This window comes from Temnothorax longispinosus, unplaced genomic scaffold (genome assembly GCF_030848805.1).
Source record: "Temnothorax longispinosus isolate EJ_2023e unplaced genomic scaffold, Tlon_JGU_v1 HiC_scaffold_136, whole genome shotgun sequence".
NCBI lineage: Eukaryota > Metazoa > Arthropoda > Insecta > Hymenoptera > Formicidae > Temnothorax > Temnothorax longispinosus.
Genome location: NW_027269881.1, coordinates 7648 through 12932, shown reverse-complemented (window position 1 = coordinate 12932; position 5285 = coordinate 7648). Strand labels below are relative to the sequence as shown.

The window sequence follows — 5285 nt, the reverse complement described above, 5'->3', positions numbered from 1 at the left end:
TCCGCGTAATCTGTAATCGTCGAGGAGAGTTGCGTTATTGGAGTCGCGGTCATTAGGAACTATCGCCGTTGTATCTTCCGAGAGTGTGGGAGACGATTTGTAATACCGATCCCTTTCAGAAATGCCTTAATATGAAATATACGCTGCTTGTTATCCTTGTTATATTTCGTGAGTGTTAACTGCGCTGCGCTCCCTCTCCTCCTTCTATCCGGGATCTAACACCGATCTAAAATCTTTAAAACTCACGCCTGAGAAATTTAGTGTCGGGAATTAGAGTAACGTGGTGCGCGTATTTGCACTTGGCGCCCATTTCAAGCTTTGGCGGAAGTACCTGGTCGAGCTACCGTGATTCTTACTAACATCTAATAACAGTAATTATTATTTTGACCGATTCATTCAGTGAGAATTGACGGCGCGTTCTTTCTCGGCCGGCGAGACCGAGGGGACTCGTCGTCGTCATAATACATAAATTTAAGAGAGGAAAATATAACTTAAAGAGTGGAAAAAAAATTGTCTGCGAAGAAAAAAGTAAGAACAAAGAGGTTTTAGGGAAGGAATCTAGACCAAAAAAAAAGGAAAAAGTTTTGAGCCCGCGCAAAACGTTATATGTTATATGTGTAACAATATACAAGGTAGTTCATTTTAATTAATTCACTCAAATTTCAAAAGTTGTAAGTTTAAGAAAAAAACTTTTTAGACAAAAGTTGTTCAGTGTTGAGAGGGTCATTTGAGGATGACCTTTGTTTGACCTTGGGTCAAGGTTAAAGCACTATTTCAAGGTTAGGTTAGGTCGACTTAATTTTTCTAAATACAACCCCCTATTCTTTATCACATATTTTTGTCTTGTAGCTTGTAGCTGATGTTGAAACGTTTTCAAAACGCTATAATAAAGCTCTCTTTTGTCAAGAATTTTCTGATATTTTAAATTTTGTCATATTTTTTATTATAAAATATAAAATATCTCATAAAGAATTCACTTTTCGATGACTTTACCTTTTGATACTTTTAGGAGGTGCACACAATGAAAGAAATAAGGAACAGGGAACAGGGAATAGGGGAACAGCTTAATATTAATATATGCATTATTGTGTATATGGCATATAAAATATAGAATAAAATTTTATTACTGTTCTTTAGCACTATTCCTCTGTTCGTCTATTCTGTGTTAAGGGGTTACATCACCCAGACGTGTTAAAAAATAAAGCTTATTTTTGGAATTTTATTTTTTACTACTAATAAAGCAATCGAAAAATAGTTTAAAGGGTTTATTCTGCATATAATTAGGTATACAAAACAATTTTTTTCAATTTAAAATACAAAATGGCGGCGTGGCAGCAGGTCGAACGCGGACGGTTTTTTTCCATGATGGGCAGCATAACAATTTTTAAACAGCACCTAGGACAAAATAAAAAAATTTTTTCGTTATCTACATTAGTTTTTCTACGGCGGTACACAAGATTATTATAAAATATTGATTTTTCGCAAAATAGCACTAGTTTGAAAAAGAAATTTCCGGGAAATTTTATTTTTTAATAATCTTATGTACCTACTAATGTAGATAACGAAACAAAGGAGGAGGGTCCCTAAGGCCTGTTTTCGGCACCCCTTCAAAATTGGACCAAAATGGCTGGAATCACTTCCTTATACCCTTGGAAGTAATATTTAGTCAATTCCAGCCTAAACGGAAGTATTTAGAGTGTATACTTCAAGTATACATGGTGCATCAACGCGCCCGTATCAAGCATTTTTTTGGAAAACTAAGCGTTTTTGAGAAAAATGTTTCAGATAAAAGTTGTATGGTTTCAAGGGGGACATAAGATGGTGTCATTGGTTTGACCTTGGATAGTCATTTGAAGGTCACGTGAATGTCGATTTCAATATTTTATATAGAACCCCCTATTTTTTTACATATCTTTAATTGTAGCTTATTTCGAGAGCTTTTCAAAACACTCATAACTAAGTCATTTTTCATTAAGTACTTTGCGAGTTATGAGGCTTCTTACAGATAGATTTGTAGAAACGTTACTTAAGGAGATCCGAGATTGAAATCATATTATTCATTCTTGTTGATTCTCCACACGTGAACAGTAAAATCGTAAACGTAATCTTCCTTTAAGAAGCCACGTAGAGTGGGGTGTTGGATTTACGTGAGTCCCCTTGCCTGTCACTTTTTGGGGTGCTAGATTAAAAAAGTGAGTCCCCTTGCCTCTCACCTTTTGGGGTGCTTGATTAAGGTGAGTCCCCTTGCCTCTCACCTTTTGGGGTGCTTGATTAAGGTGAGTCCCCTTGCCTCTCACCTTTTGGGGTGCTTGGTTAAGGTGAGTCCCCTTGCCTCTCACCTTTTGGGGTGCTTGGTTAAGGTAAGTCCCCTTGCCTCTCACCTTTTGGGGTGCTTGATTAAGGTGAGTCCCCTTGCCTCTCATTTTTTGGGGTGCTTGGTTAAGGTGAGTCTGATGAAATGACTATCCAAGGTCAAACCAATGACACCATCTTATGTCCCCCTTGAAACCATACAACTTTTATCTGAAACATTTTTCTCAATAACGCTTAGTTTTCCAAAAAATGCTTGATACGGGCGCGCTGATGCACCATGTATACTTGAAGTATACACTCTAAATACTTCCGTTTAGGCTGGAATTGACTAAATATTACTTCCAAGGGCATAAGGAAGTGATTCCAGCCATTTTGGCCCAATTTTGAAGGGGTGCCGAAAACAGGCCTTAGGGACCCTCCTCCTTTTTATTTTGTCCTAGGTAATGTTTAAAAATTGTTATGCTGCCCACCATGGAAAAAAAGCGTCCGCGTTCGACCTGCTGCCACGCCGCCATTTTGTATTTTAAATTGAGCCTCATTTTTTAACACGTCTGGGTAATGTAACTCCTTAATAAATTACATATGTTAATGAATTTCATATATTAATAATGAACTGTTCCCTATTCCCCATTTCCTGTTCTTTATTCCTTTTATTATGCGCAGCCCCTTATACGTAGAATAATAAGAACCAATTATTGTAAATTTAAATTATTATTAGTAATAATTAATAAGAAATTAATTAGTACAGATACGCAAATCAGGCTGTGTCCGTGCGATTTGACGAATAGGAGCATCCCAACGTTCACGTTGTTACTCGTGTGGAGAAATATTAGAAGGAGCGCTTTATAAATAGCAACGGCTACGCAGAAATGTCGCTCATGTATAGTCGTTGTTATTCTCACTCTTTCCAATGACACGCACCTAACAAAACGTAGTTGGACTGCTCCTTCTCGTCGAATCGCACAGGCGCACCCTGATTCGCGTATCTGTGTTAAGTAATTTCTCTCATTAATTAATAAGAAATTTACAATTAATATGATAAAAAACTTTTCGATCCAGTTTTACCCGCTCTACCTGCCCACGAACAAAGGTCCGCATATTACATATGATACTAAAATATATTAAAATATTTTTGAAATACATGTATAGGTACCTTTCTCTCTCTCTCTCTCTCTCTCTCTCTCTCTCTCTCTCTCTCTCTCTCTCTCTATCGCTCGCTCTGGAGGTCCTTTTTCCTCTCTTTTTCCTCTTCCTCTCTTATTTGTCCTCCCTTAATATTAAGGAAAAAGTATCTATAATAATCTGTAATCGAAATCAAATGTACATACATACATGCATACTTACATAATGCATACATGCTATACATAAGTATAATATATGTTAAAATATTTTTGGAATATATACCTTTTTTGTATCCCCTTCCGTTCTCTCTCTCTCTCTCTCTCTCTCTCTCTCGCTCTCTTTCTGTTGAAAAATTATCTCTTGAAACTCTTTCTGTAACCTCGCACTGTCAAACGCGAAACCAATTTGACCTTTTGACACGCATTGACACTCAAGCGAGATAACTAACCAACATCATTAAATATCAATTTCACTCTTATGACAATTTCGAGATTCGAAATTGCATATAAGCGAAATAACTAATCAACATCAAGGAATGTGAGCGTGTGAATGTGGTTACACTGATTGCACTGACCAGAACGGTATGAACGCGTTTTGAGAGACAAACTGGCTTTGCGTGTGTGAGTGCAAACGCGTGTCAGTGTGACTGAAATCTGAACTTCTTGCTGAGATCTCGCCAAAAAGATTCACACTTTTGACATGTGAGATTTCGAGATCTCAGTATTGACTGCACCAATCTTAATCAGATTGGTCGCAATCGAAAGCTCGTATCAATGTTATATTAGAAAACTGTCGTCAGATGATCGCAGTTTTTTTTCTTGAGATATTTGATTCGGAAAATCGATCGGCCCGAAAACTCCGGATAAGCTACTTGGTAGCGTCGTCTGCTAGCTCTCTTTTTATGTACTTGACGTCGCGACCTAGAACTTGGCTATCGCGTCGCTTGATTATGACATATTCAATTTTTGTAGATAATAAAAAGAATATGCATAATGTTTTATGCAATGAATGAAAATGATATGTGCATATTGCTGAAACATTTTTTATAGACTCATATGTATATTGTAACTATAAATTTTCTAATTTATGTAGAAAAAAATGTTTTATTTAACAATTGAAATTATTGACGTCAAAGAATTTATTAAGCTTATAAGTGCATTGAAATTATAATTTTTTATTATTTATGTTGTCTGTCTGATAATATGCAACGATTATCACTCTTGATATTTAGATCAGAAAAGAATTTCGAAAATAATCGTTCCAATGCAAATATACCGTACATGCAACAGTACAAAGTGCGCTAACTATCGCACTTGCATTCGTTTTGTCAAGTGTGTATCAACGGGATCTAAATAACTTATACTAGTACTTAATTATATTAGTCTGCAGTTCGAAAAATATAAATAAAATAAACATTAAGATGTTTACATATTTTAGATGCTCCATATTTTAGATAATTAAAGTATATTTATTTGGTTTAGTTGTCTCTTATCTTCTTAGATTTTCTCTTCGTCCGACTAAAATTGTATAATGTACATTTTAGAGATAGATATGAGTTTCTAATATATCACTATTACATAATGTGAAAAAGCCAAAACATTTATCAATTCTCGTCATTCACTCTCCTCACTATCGCCGCCGTCGTCGTAGCAATCGTGTCAGCCGCAGGACAATCTCAAAAACCTCGCAACATCATTCTCTCCGATATCTGGCAACACACGTCTCCCAAATCTGTTCTATTTGATCTCGGCTGAGCCCCCAAAAAGATGTAGTGTGCAGTATTTATTATATTTTGTTATATATATAATTATAATATAACAAATGCGTCTCAAGCTTGAACAAGACTTGCA

At 36.0% G+C, this 5285-nt stretch overlaps 1 long non-coding RNA gene across 2 annotated transcripts; it reads right to left on the bottom strand.

Moving 5' to 3' along the window:
* Positions 1-996: 996 nt before the first annotated feature.
* On the bottom strand, positions 997-4322 carry LOC139823564 (uncharacterized). Of its 2 annotated transcripts, XR_011734816.1 has the most exons (4): positions 3718-4322; positions 3467-3615; positions 2784-2880; positions 997-1395 (listed from the first exon to the last, which is right to left on the bottom strand). It is a non-coding gene; the product is annotated as an uncharacterized lncRNA (long non-coding RNA). The 2 variants fall into 2 exon arrangements; XR_011734815.1 differs by having other exon boundaries at positions 1001-1395; positions 2784-3615.
* Between the last annotated feature and the right edge of the window lie 963 nt (positions 4323-5285).